At 48.5% G+C, this 14,231-nt stretch overlaps 1 long non-coding RNA gene across 1 annotated transcript in view; it reads right to left on the bottom strand.

Moving 5' to 3' along the window:
- LOC146832831 (uncharacterized) overlaps positions 1-12,423 on the bottom strand; it is a 374,586-nt gene extending 362,163 nt beyond the window's left edge. Inside the window, exon 1 of the long non-coding RNA XR_014960457.1 lies at positions 12,384-12,423. This is a non-coding gene — a long non-coding RNA (uncharacterized LOC146832831). The remainder of the gene's footprint in view (positions 1-12,383) is intronic.
- Between the last annotated feature and the right edge of the window lie 1,808 nt (positions 12,424-14,231).

The following is a 14,231-nucleotide window of genomic DNA, read 5'->3' as shown; positions in this document are numbered from 1 at the left end:
TCCTCACCTCTCAACACACACAGACCTTTCACCTGTCATAAATTCCGCCATTCCTTCACCCTCACCGAGACACAGGACCCTTCACCTCCCTCCAGCAACAACTCCATCACACCCCAAACCCAGAGATGCTTCCTCCTCAACGTCCGCTCCCTCCTTAGACACACCACGGAAATCTGGGACCTCCTCGACAGCACTGTCCCGGACAACGCTTACCTCACCGAAACCTGGATGAATGCCGCCTCCGGACCAGACATCGCGATCGCCATCCCCGAAGGATACAAGTTCACCCGTAAGGAACGCCCCAACCACCCAGGAGGAGGCATTGCCATCGCCCACAAGGCCAATCTCCGTCTGAGTACCCACTTCGACATGCCCACAGACCTGATGGAACACCTCCATTCCAAGATCTAGACCAACACGTCCTCCACCCTCTGAGGCACCCTCATCTACAGACCTCGCGATCCTTTCTCCGACTCCATCACTGACATCATCACGCCACGTGCCATCACCTCCACTGACTTCACGCTGCTAGGAGACCTCAACTTCCACCTCGACAAACGCCAGGACCCCAACTCCGCCTCCCTCCTGGACAACCTCCACATCATAGGACTCAAGCAGATCGTACCAGAACCAATGCACTCAGCTGGGGACATCCTCGATCCCTTTTTCACAGCTGGGAACTCCATCACCTTCAACCTCACCTTCAAACTCCCATGGACGGACCACCACTGTGTTCACTTCACTTTCAAATCCAACATCCCCTGCAGACGCCCGCATCAGCTCCAGCGCAGGAATTGGAACAAGATCTCCGACGACCAGCTCGCCGCTGCCCTCGGCAACTCCACTCCCACCACCATAGACGATGACCCCCGCCACCGTTGGCCGCACTCTACACAACTGGATCACCAACTCGCCAACACCATCGCCCCCCTCAAGAAAGCCTCCAAGCCCCACGCAAAGAAAGCCAGCTTGTTTTTCACCGAACTCCGAGACTCCAGATGCACCTGCAGACGACTTCAAAAACAGACCTCGACAACTTCGAAACAGCTACCTCTGCCCACCACAAGCTCATCAGACTCACCAGGAAGAAAGCACTTCAGGGCAGAATCTCCACCAATGCAAACAACAGCAAGGAACTCTTCGGCATCATCAAAGAGTTCGCCCAACCCAATAGCGAGTCCACAGACATCACTCCCTACCAAGACCACTGTGACAGACTCAGCACCTTCTTCCACCAGAAAATCAAGACCATTTCAACGACAACAACCCCCACGAGGAACCCCCTCCCACCTCTCTCAGCAGCATGCAGCAGACACTAGAGAGCTGGACTGCCCTCAGCATCTTAGACACACTGAAGATAATGAGGCCACCCACTCAGGGGCCCTCACGGACCTCTGCCCCCACCACATCTACAGCAGAGCCGCAGACATCATCGCCCCAAGCTTCAACGTATCATCAACTGCTCCTTCGAGACCGCCTCCTTCCCCGACTGGAAACACGCTGAGATCAACCCTCTCCTGAAAAAACCTTCAGCGGACCCCACCGACCTCAAGAATTTAAAGAATTTCAGACCGATCTCCCTTCTCCCCTATCCTGCCAAAGTCATGGAAAAAGCAGCCAACTCGCTGCCTTCATTGAAGAAAACAACATCCTCGACTCCTCCCAATCAGGTTTTAGGAAGAACCACAGCACCAAAACCACACCCCTCGCAGCAACAGACGACATCCACGCCCTCCTCGATAGAGGAGAGACTGTGGACCTCATCCTCCTAGACCTCTCCGCAGCCTTCAACATGGTCTCTCACCGCACCCTAGCCCGCAGACTCCACGACGCAGGAATCCAGAACAAGGCCCTCAACTGGATCCTGTCTTTCCTCTCCGGCAGAGCGCAACGAGTCAGACTCCCTCATTTTTCTCAGAATCGACTCCAACAACCTGCGGAGTTCCACAAGGATCCTCCACCAGCCCGACCCTGTTCCACATCTACATGGCTCCGCTCGCATCCATCGTCAGAACACACGGACTCAACATCACATCGTACACAGACGACACCCAACTCATCCTCTCCCTATCCAATGAACCCAACATCACCAAACGCAACTGTCAAGACGGAATGGAAGCAGTCGCAAGATGGATGAAGAACAGCTGCCTTCAACTCAACACTGACAAGATCGAGGTACTTATCATGGGTCCCCACCCAGATGCCTGGATCGACACCAGGTGACCCCCTGCCCTCGGGGACCCCCAGCCCCTACGGAACATGAACGCAACCTCGGAATCATCCTGGAATCCGAACTCAAAATGGACCGCCAGATCAACGGCATCACCTCCTCCTGCTACCACACTCTCTGCCTCCTCCGAAAGACCTTCAAGTGGGTCCCCCCAGAACACAGGAAAACTGTCACACACGCCCTCATCAGTAGCAGACTGGACTACGACAACGCACTCTATGCCGGGATCAACAAGAACCTCACCCGCAAACTCCAGAACGCCGCTGTCAGACTAGTTCTCAACCTACCGCACCACAGCCACATCAGCCAACACCTACGGACCCTACACTGGCTCCCCGTCAAGAAGAGAATCATCTTAAAGCTTCTCTCCCATGCACACAAGGCCCTCCACAACACCAGACCCGCCAACCTGAACCACCGCCTCACTTTCCACAGTGTTCTCTCCACTCGGTCCATCTCTCCCTTGCAATGGTACCTCGGATCAAGAAAAACAGAGCAGGAGGAAGCTCCTTCTCTCTCCTCGCGGCCAAGGCATGGAACTCCCACCTCTCCACCTTCAACAGGCAGCATCGCTCCATAAGTTCTTAAAGAACCTAAAGGTCTGGCTCTTTGATGGAACGCAGTGAACTGCCAGGATCCACAGAAACCCCCCTCCCCCTTCCCTCAGCGCCTTGAGACCCGTCACAGGTGAGTAGCTTGCGCCTTATAAACCCGATTGCTTGATGGATTCCCCTGAAGAGCTGCAGTGTTCGAGCAGAATTGAAACATGCCATCTTCCAACTATTACTAAGGAAATCCAACTTAGACCCAGAGATAATGGAAAATCATAGACCCATCTCCCTTTCACCTGGTGTTATTAAAATGTTAGACAAATTGATCAACAGGTACATCACCGATCATCTGGAAGCTAATAACATACTTCACCTTACCCAGATAGGTTTTCGCGTGGGCTGTAGCACAGAGACAGCTCTTCTAAAGGCCACAGAGGATCGAAAGGTGGTCCTGGACCAGGGTGGATCGGAGGCACTGATCCTCCTGAGCCCGACTACCGCTTTTGACATGGTCTCCTATCCTACCTTTCTTTGACGATTGGAAGACATTTGTATTACAGGAAAGACCCTGAAGCGGTTGGCATAATTTCTGGATAAACACAGCTTCTAGGTCCACAAGGGGCCGCTCCTTTCATCCAGCCATCAGCTGTACTGCGGTGTCCCGCATGGCTCGTCTTTGAACCCTACGCTTTATAACATCTATGTCCGCCCCCTGTCAGATATCATATGTTTCTTTGGTTTCAAGATGGTATCTTATGCAGAGAATACCCAGCTGATTGTTATGCTGTCACCAAATATGGACTCTGTTTCCACGAAACTCAACAGCTGCCTAGCAAAATGTCCAAGTGGATGGCAGCTAGCTGTCTGACATTTAACGGTGGAAAAACCATGGTTCTGGTATTAGAAACTCTTTGGGATAAGATCATCTGGCCTTCTACCTTAGGAGAGCGTCCATATCCAAAGCTAGAAGTAAAAAGCCACGGGATGACCCTGGACAACCTACTAACTATGGCCTCCCAAGCAAATAAGGTGCTGGCAGCTATTTTGACCTTTTGAGAGCCCAGAGAAAGGCCTTACAATGGCTCCCAGAAGAATCACGTACAATCGTGATTCAAGGGCTAATTCTGTCCCGCCTTGATCATGGCAACACACTGTATTTAAGCAGCCCAAAATCAGTGATAAACAAACTTAAGATCACTCAAAATGCTGCTGCCCGGATACTGTTAGGTATTCGGAAAACAAAATCAGCTGGCACTATGCTCAAAATGCTCCATTGGCTGCCTATAAGCTGCATAGTACAATTTAATCCACTATGCGTTTTATATCGGGCAAAGCATAACACAGGCCCATCTATGCTGCAGAAAACGCCCATGCCCTACCGTGCCAATAGAGAACTGCGATCATACATATGTGGGCTGCTTTCTGTCCCCAGAATTAAGAAAGCTAGAAGTGAGGGCAGGTCTTTTGATTACCTCGCACATAGGCTTTGGAACTCTCTGCCTACCAGCCTCAGAATGGAGGACAATTTTGCAAGGTTCAGGAAAAATCTTAAGACATCTTTTCCCTTTACTCTGTCCTATCCTTTTTTTAACTCACGCATTCCTCATTTTGATAGCGCTGGGAAGCCCGATTCGGGTAGCCATCTGCTTTTCAAGTTTTGGAATAGAATAGAATTAGCTCTGTGGATGGTGAGTTTGTTTCCCAGGGCAAGGAAAACACCACTAAGGGACCAAAGGAATTGATACACATGCATGTCCCAGGCACTGATATTCTCAGCTGGATGTGTGCTCTTGATTTCGCATGTAAGGCTCAAGGTTTGACATGGCGCTATAATAGTGTTTGGGGTCAAAAAACTGGCCCAGATGGTTGTAGAGACATCTGGTTTTCACAGTTTATCCTAGTTTTATGTATAGTATAATTCTCTTCTGTGTATTAAAGTACTTTTCTTCAATAAAAAAGTAAACCGCTGACTGGACATTGATTGTATCCGCTGGTATTAGGGTGTGCACTGTATTCTAAATATCTAACCTCACCTCACCCCTTGAGTCAAGTGCTGGAGAGGAGTACTTGGTTATCCAGTTTTGTCCACTAGTACTGAGGCCCCAGGACACCAGCGGGGGGAACTCCAGTTGATTAGATTGGAGCACCGTATCCCGAGTGCCCTGGTGCCCAGGTGTTAGAAATGGGATTTCTGGTTGGCTAAGGCATGCGCCAAAGTAAGGCAGAAACCGCCACTCTAGTCAGGGTAAGGGAGTTACACACTGAAGATAACCCCTGCTCACCCCCTTGGTACGAGCAGGCAGGCCTATCCCAGAGGCAATGTATAAAGTGTTGGCGCAACACAAACACACACACAGCGGTGTCACACTAGGCACACCACTAAAGAAACTCCACACAAGGTTATATAAAAAATAGCCTTTGTATTACTCATAAAACACATTAGGATGCAATCACATATATACACTGTGCCACCTGGCACTAGGTATGACTTTACAGGGGAATATATACATTACAGGGCCAATCGGGCCACTGTCATCATATCACAGCTCACAGGTAGTCAAAACAACCAGTAACTATTGGTAAGGGTGCACTAAGCACCAAGCATGAGGCATGAACATCATAGCATTACATAGAATAGCCTATTTTGCATACATCAGAATCACATCAGCCCACCATAGGCCTAAACCTCATCAGTAGCAATGAACCATGTCATCATTACTGCACACATGGGTACTCAGCATAGCACAGTATGCCTACACAGATTTAGCAGTGCACCATTGTAACCATTTGTAGTGGGGCACCCACCATAAATACATCAGGCCCACCTTAGGCCTCAACTGCACTGTATAACCTATAAATCATTAGCAGGGCAATGGGATACATACTCCCAGATTGCGCACATCACCAACCCATGGTGAGGTCATCCCCTTGTAATATGGGCCCATATTTTAGGCCACCATCACATATATCCCTGAGACCACTAAAGTAAATACCCCTATAAGGCACGTCATGAGCACCACACTAATAGTCGGCCTAGCATTGCAGTTGGTTTAACAAGTAACTGCTGGCAAAATAGCACATCATACAGCCCATGATCATGGCACCTGTTACCACAACGCTTCTACGCTTCTCCTACGTGCTGCGTGGTAACTGCAGGAACGGGACCTCCATCGAGGGTCGCCACCCCGTCCTGCTAAACCTCTCATGGGCCCCCAGAGGTACGTATGTTGCAAGGGTGGGCAGGGGGACAACCACGCTCTGGCGCGTTAGTGAGGAGACCTCTCTTGGTCTCTGTAGCCAAAATGGCCCCTTAATTACCGCTGCCAGTGAGTGCGGTACATCACCGACGTAGAAGATGAGGCTGCTCGATCCTGCCTGTGCCCTACACGACCAGGCTTCTGGTGAGGATTGCGGCTGCGCTATGACTCAGCTTCTCCTCTGGAAGGCCGCGGCGGCGGCCCCGCCCACAACCATTTGCCAATTTGGCAGGGAGGCCTCGCTCGGTCCTCCCCACATGCTAGGACCTTAGGCAGAGCTGGGCACAGGCAGGCCAGCATGTAGGGACCCCCCAGGAGACAGCAGCTGGGTCCCATGGCAGTTCCTCCTGGCGCCTAGCAGTCCTTCCGCTCCAGTAAGCACATCTTACATGGGGTCACAGCCCCAATATTTATATGGAAAAAGGTCTTTGATCTCCCCCTTCACAGGGCTCTGCACCCGGTCCAAACCAGTTCTGGGGGCACCTACACATGTGCACACACCCTCCTTTGTCAGTGTAGGTCCTGATCCCAGACACACCACAGGGGGGCGGAGCCAGCATTCTGAGAGGCAGGCTCTTTCCGTTTCTGGCCCAGGTTCTACTCCTCCCACCACTCCAAATGCAGATGGGCCTATTCAGCCTAGCGCTGACTCACCCAGCCCCTCTGGAGCCACTGCACCTCCCCAGCCCCATCCACTCCAGAGCCAGACATGCAATACACACCAGGCAGGCACAAAGACACATAGCACACAGAAATGGCCACTTCTAAAAGTGGCATTTCTAAAATAGTGATAATAAATCTGCAAACACCATTATGCAGCATTTATTATCACTATTCCAAGCATACCAAACTTGACCATGCTACTCTTCTCAGATCAGGAATTACCACTGAAACACTTATCAGGTAATCTCCAATGCATTCCTATGAGAGTGCAGCCTCACAGCAGTAGGAAACCAAAATGGCTGTTTGTCACTACCAGGACATGCCACACAGTTAAGGCACATGTACTACCTTTTACCTACAATGCACACTTCCCATAGGGCTAGCTAGGGTCTACCTCAGGGGTGACTGATGTGTAGTAAAAGGGGAGTCAAAGACATGGCACCCATTTTATGTGCCACGTCACAGCGGCAGTAAACTGTGCACGCAGGCCCTGCAATGGTAGAGGTCTGAGGCAGGTTTGAGAGGCTACTTTGGTGGATGGCGCAATCAGCTCTGCCAGCCCACCAGTAGCATTTCATTTACTGGCCCTGGGTATCTGGGATACTGCTTTACAAGGGACTGATAGGTAAATTAAATTAGCCAAACAGGTGTAGAGCTATCTTACCACGTTTTACCTTAGAGAGCACATGCACTTTACACTGGACAGCAATGATAAAGTGCCCAGAGTCCTAAAACCACCAACACCAGGTCAGAAAAAATACTAGGAGGAAGGCAAAAAGTTCAGGGATGACCCTCCAAAAAGGGACAAGTCCAACACCAGGAAGCTGGGTCTCACAACTGGTCTCAAGCCATGCCACCTGCCCGCAGCATCCAAACAATTCTCGTGAGTGTTGAGCTTAAAACAAATAAAAACAAAAGGTACAAAAACATGGGTAACTAAGTGCACGATGCAAGCACGATTGAGCTATGCCGGGGAGATTCCTGTCCGAATAAAAGTTCACTTTATTTCAATGACACAACCCAGTACTCGGTAGTCAGCACTTTTTCTACATTGTTGTATTCATCCTTGTATGAAATATTAGACTGCGTTAACTGATATAAAGGAACTGCTTCAATTATATATGTATGTTGAGTGATGATTATATGACTGTTTGTGTGGCTTTTTAATGCTAGATCCCAAACAACGAATGCTTGTTTCATTCCAAAGTTTTATTCATTTCAATCTGCTGTTTTATGCCTATGAACCTAGTATAAGCTCATTCGCCCTCTAAAGCTCAACAGGCTATCACTTCCATTTAAATTATTGGGATGCGGCCCCTTCCTTCCCCAAGTACACTGGCATGTGTCCCTTTGCGCCCTAAGTTCACTCATAGGCTGTCCCTTCCTACCAAAGCAGACTGATGGGCTATTACCTCCTTCTCAAGCTCCACATGAACAAGCTCACTGTAAGGCTGTCTTGCCACCAGGGTCCCTGGAATTAAGTGGCAGGAGAAGACCAAATTATGTAGCAGGTTTTCCTAAATTATGCAGCAAGAAAAGGCAAATTATGGGGCCTAGTTTTGCACATTTTCTGATAGTACCCCACTAATTTGTCGTTTTTACACATATTGACACGGTCTGGGCAAAGGTTTCCCTTCATTAGTACCAGTCTGCCACCCAAAAAAGCAATAAGAAACAGAAAGATGGCCAGTCAACCTTTGCTAAAATCACATGTACAGCATAATGATGACATAGTTTTAAGGTCTCGCCTAAGCAGTGCATGAGCTGTCTCTTTCAAGACATGAAGTATCCACAATGTGTGCTTGAAGCACCTCCTACCTTTTTCATTCGTTCGTGTTATTGCAGTTCTTAAATGCCTGCTTTTGTTTGGTGAATATGCTTAATTTGTCCCACCTTCTGGTGTTTCGATCCATCCCAGTTACATGTGGTCTTACTTACTCCTTTTTTAAATATGTTCCATAGGGTGCACTATTTTGTTGCCTCGGCTCGTGTATCAGTACGGCACCCGCTTCACAGACAAAATGCTTCATGTTTCGGGTATTTGCAATTTCCAATCAGACGCAATCCATTTCCAATTGTGACTACTTTGATAACTCTAACCGCCAAGGGCAACCAGAACCTGGGTGCTCCTGACATCAGTTTAATGCGGTCCTTGCAGCAGAATTTCACTGTCCCTCACTTGTGGCTTCAGTAGTCAGGCCAGGAGCGGCTCCGATGCTCAAAGAATTCCTACCTTTGGTTAACCAGCTGGACTGAGTTAGAGCGGGCTCAAACCGCATTTCTCGTGGTCGAGGGCTACGGACTCTGGCAGCACAAGCCCCAGCTCACTGAAACTTCAGTAAGACATCTAATATTGCATCCTCAGTCATTGTTTCCCCTGTAAAGTTGCAAACGCCATATTTCATCTAATAGAGGCGCACAGTTTCTGAGGCAAAGGCTTGCATGCTTGTTTCTTATGATGGTTTATGGCATGCTACGTTTTTAGGTCTCGGGACCATCCGGTCTGCCGAAGGCAGAACCGGAAGTCGAGAGATTTTTAGGTCTCGGGACCATCCGGTCTGCCGAAGGCAGAACCGGAAGTCGAGAGATTTAATGTTTTGGAGAAGAGGGGCTCGAACCCGCCCCTCTTCTCCCCTGTTCTCCATTGGCTGGCCTCTTCAATGCTGGCCAGCCATTGGAGAAGAGGTCCCGTCACTCCGATCAGGCCCCGTCCTTTTCGGATCGGGGGGCGTGTTTTTTGCAAGAAGTCTCATTCTCTCCTCCAGCCAATGGCTGGAGGAGAGAAAAGACAAACACGCCCCCCGAATCCGAAAACGACGCTGCGTTTCTCCGAGGCATTTCTGCTCTGCCTCGGAGAAAGGCGGCGGTGTTCGATGACTGCTTGGAAATATGCTTTTTACAAAACGCTGCAAGTACTGAGGTACCGAAGATTCTCTGTTGCAGCAAGGCACTGAGTGGCGGTAAAAGGAGTTTGATGTAAATATACATGCGTCAGCAGCGGAGGTGCAATAAGCGTGTATCTCAAACAGAAACTGAAACTTCTCTGTAACTGTGGCTTGTATATAATATTGAAAAAGCATCCACTTGAAGCCCTAGTGACACCACGACAATGTAAATGCTCCTGAGTTTCAAAAAGAGACAACAATATAATCATGCAGTGGCTGAACTCGACAGATTAAGAAATATATCCCAAATTATATATAACAGTCGGTAGACGCATGCCTCTACAGTGTTCTCTTATATTTTGAAACCAGAATTGGTCAAGTTTGTATCCTTTCAAAGTTCCCTTTTCAAACAATCATTATCAACGCCAAGTCTGGCCCTGGCACGGTAGTGCGATTTTTGTTTAGTATTAATAAAATTTGACACTTCGGACAGCAGTTTCAGCAGAGAGGACAAAGAAGGAATGGGCATGGAATCCAAATACAGAAACTGAAACTTCTCTATCAAGGGGAAACATCACTGCCAAAGTTCAGAGCTTGTGAAAAAGCGACCAGCGAAATCACTTGCTAGTTAATGTTCGCGGGGGGGGGGCTAAGCAAAATTTTTGGGGGGGCTGAATCTTTAAACAGTAGGCAGAGTGGCGCTGATTTCGGGGGTGGGGGGGCTGAATCTAGGCAGAGTGGAGCTGCGGGGGTTCTTAGAAGGGGTGAACCAACAGCGAGGCCTCATTAACATGCAAATGGTCTTTTTAAAGACCTGTGAAGTGCTCAGGCGCGGCTTTGTGTCTGCCCGGGAAGCCCTTTGAGTTCAATGGGTGTTGCGCGTCTGATCACAGGTAAATGCGGGAGAGAACGGGGTTGTTGAGCAGGGCCGGGCTGGCTTGCCCGGGCATCGGGCGTTTCCTGTAGCAAAAGTGCTTCACAGTTAACCTCCCCCATGACCCTCCAGCTGGTCCGACATAATTGCCAGGCCTACTTTGGGGTTCCAGTTCGGCCCTGTTGTTGAGTATCCTACCCAGGGCTTTAAGTGGGATAAAAAAAAATGGGTGGGGGTGGGGGGCGGTGTTACGCGGGGTCTATACAACTTGTATTTTGCTGTCTCTTTTGTCATTGCATCCAGGTATAATGATACAACAAGTAACATATTACCTACAACAAGTTAGGACTATTGGCTTTGTCAATCGTTGTTAGTTGCATAAGATAAATTAGCAGTAACTGTGGCTTGTATATAATATTGAAAAAGCATCCACTTGAAGCCCTAGTGACACCACGACAATGTTACTGCTTCTGAGTTTCAAAAAGAGACAATATAATCATGCAGTGGCTGAACTCGACAGATTAAGAAATATATCCCAAATTATATATAACAGTCGGTAGACGCATGCCTCTACAGTGTTCTCTTATATTTTGAAACCAGAATTGGTCAAGTTCGTATCCTTTCAAAGTTCCCTTTTCAAACAATCATTATCAACGCCAAGTCTGGCCCTGGCACGGCAGTGCGATTTTTGTTTAGTATTAATAAAATTTGACACTTCAGACAGCAGTTTCAGCAGAGGGGACAAAGAAGGGATGGGCATGGAATCCAAATACTAATCATGCATATTAGTCTGGGCCACTGGCATTTTGCGATGCTGCAGCGTTTTCCTCATAATTATGGATTTGCCAAACTTCCCAAATAATGCTTGCATAATAAATCTCGCTTTTGAGAGTGATTAAGCTATTGACATTGTAAATAACAATGCCGTTTCTTTAAATGTTTTAAAAACATAAACAAAAATAATGTCATGAGCAATGCCAATAGCTCTAACTTTAACAATGCCGAGACCATTGCATTGTAAATGCTTGTTCTACAAGGGACATATCTTACAATCTTCCTCATCTCGAGAGACCATCACCTGAGAGACAGCCAGCCGGCTTGCTGGCATGAAGCCGCTCCCTGCAGCTCTGTGCCCTATCAGACCGCGTTTCTTTTGCTTTATGTTTGCTTTGCAAGCCCGAGCCAACCCTCCCAGGACCACTCCAACTCTCCCCGTTTCCAACACCAAACTGGACCCTTTCTTTGTGAAGGCCGGTCAGGAGGGCAAATCCCTTGCCTCAATGGGTGTTTTGGTATCACCTCATAGCAGCTTTCTCCGACTGTCAGTACTCTGATCACCTCCCTCCTCTCGACCTGCTGCTGCTGTGTAACCAAGCCCCTCTCCTCACACCCCTTAAACCAAAAAAACAACTATAACTTCCACAGTCCTGCCGTCCCACACCCAGTCATTTAAGTTTTACTCTCCCGCTACTATTTCTGCTGCCTCCTTCTGCCCGCACCTTCTTTCTGCTGCCCCCTCCCATTTTTCTTCTCTCCCCAGCAGTCCTGCCCCTATTTCTTCTCACTCTCCCAACCCCCCTCTTTGTTTCTTGTCCCAACAGAAGGTAAAACAAGCATTTGCAATGCAATTGGTCTCCTTGAAGTGGGCGCTGCGCTCAGTTTTAAAGTTGAAAAATAAAATAAACAGAGCGCGGTGTCCCTGAAGGGGGCACCGTGCTCACTCAAAGTAAAAAACAAAATCAACAGAGCGCGGTGTGCCAAAAGCGGACGCCAGGCTCAACACAAAAGTTATATAAAATTAAAATTTTAAATGATAGTGGTGTTCCTAAAGCAGGCGCTGCGCTCATTATGCAAATACCCCAAAAAAAGCAGCCGCCTTTGTCCCCGACAGTGACAATAAAAACAAAAATAGTGCTCACTTACTAGATAAAGCATTCCGTGTAACATGCCAAGTAAAAGGTCCAGTCCTTATGGGCGGTAACAAATGGCAACAAGGCGGTAACAAGGAGGGACTAACAAGCCTCATAATGAATCGGAAGCCAGCATTTACCAAGGACAATGACACCAGCCAATGAAAAATATGGGCAGAGAATGGGCGAGGCTTCCACAGCATACTCTACTACAGAATGCTAGACTCTACCTAAAAAAGCTCTATGGAGTGGTCAGTGCTGGCTGCTTCATAGCACTCTTTTTTTTCATCCCCTTATCCACCCACACTTGCCCCCCTTACCCACCTCTACTTCTTTCTTTCGCTGGCCCCTATCATTGCTCCTGCCCCCTCGTGGGTCATGCTCCTCACCAGTCCCCCACCCCACCCTTTCCCGTGTTGCATATCTTCAGTTCAGCTTTCTACTTAACATGTGCTTTGGTGTCTGATGTACAGTAAATGATGTCCACAGTTACTTTGCCGACGAGATGCCATAGAATTCCACTGCCTATGTTTTTTATAACTGTAAGGAGTAGGCACTGCAACCTGTGCCATTGCTTTGCAATTCATTTACCGACCAGAAACCAAAAGACCTCACGACGCAATGGTTGCCTCTGTATTCAGTTTGTGATATGAGAAACTTTGAGTGACGTAGGAAGTGTTACAGTGGCACTAGAGCAACCAAGGAAGATGACCCCCTCCTACCCCCTGGATCTGTAGTACAAGACAGTAATGTTTTGGGGGGTGCAGCAGCCCCCGAAAACCCCAGACCCCAGTGCCACTGCACCTTCTGCACTATTGCTAAACATGCACCCGAGGACCTCCTATGCGGCACTGTAGCAGAACTTCCCACTCATTCAGGACTGTGATTGGCAGGAGAGGCTCATAGGGCAGGGTCTCCTAGTGCACTAGGCATAGTGGATTATTGGCAAACAGGTTTAACATTCAGGTCCTAAACAAGCCTGCAGATTAGATGGTCGTGTAACCTGTCAGCCCCAGGCTACAATCACTGTAGGGTAGTTTAATGGGTTGAGCTCACGCTGCATTTGTGTATGTGTAACATGCAGGAGCAAAAGTTCGTATTCAAGTCGTGCCCACCCGGCCTTTCAATCTCCAGGAGGAGTGCCCCAGATTTGTATAATGTCTGTGACTTAGATGCTAGTATGCCATCTGTTTGCAGCCTGGTAAGCGTTCGACGTACTCGGTCAATAGTGCGACAATACATTACATGTCTCTGGTCCTAAACTGTGAATGGTGCAATCAGTCTTTGTCTTGCTGTCAGGCACTTTAGGCCCGCAGTAGCTATCCGCTGCAGCTTTACTGACCGCAGCAGCACGTTTGTTACTAAGGTTGCCATGCTGCCATCCTGACAATGTATGTGAAGACAATTGCATCCCACTTGTAGGAAGGTGGAATCTGACTGCATGGTTACCCCCACTTTTCGCCTGGTGTTTTGCTGGTTTTCGACTCAGTTTGACTGGGATCCTGCTAATCAGGACCATAGTCTATCTGCTTTCTCCCAAAATTGGTTGTTCATGTACTTTAGGTACACTCCAGATTGGATTCTGGGGTACCCTTATAAGTCCCTAGTATATGGTATACTATATACCCAGAGCATAGGTACCCCAGAGGCCTCTCAGGGGCTGCAGCATGTATTATGCCACCCATGGGAGACCATTCGAAATGACAAAACAGGTCTGCTACAGCAGCCTGTGTAAGATGGTGCATGCACCCCTTACTTAGATATAGGTTCACTATATCTATCCTTATCACTGCACATATAAACCTATCAGTCACCCCTATGGCAGGGCTTATCAATCCTGAAGGCAGGGTGCTGGGTTTTA

The sequence above is a fragment of the Triturus cristatus genome, chromosome 4_2 (genome assembly GCF_964204655.1).
Source record: "Triturus cristatus chromosome 4_2, aTriCri1.1, whole genome shotgun sequence".
Taxonomy (NCBI): domain Eukaryota; kingdom Metazoa; phylum Chordata; class Amphibia; order Caudata; family Salamandridae; genus Triturus; species Triturus cristatus.
The sequence above is the reverse complement of the archived record's forward strand: the minus strand, read 5'-3'. Positions and strand labels throughout refer to the sequence as shown.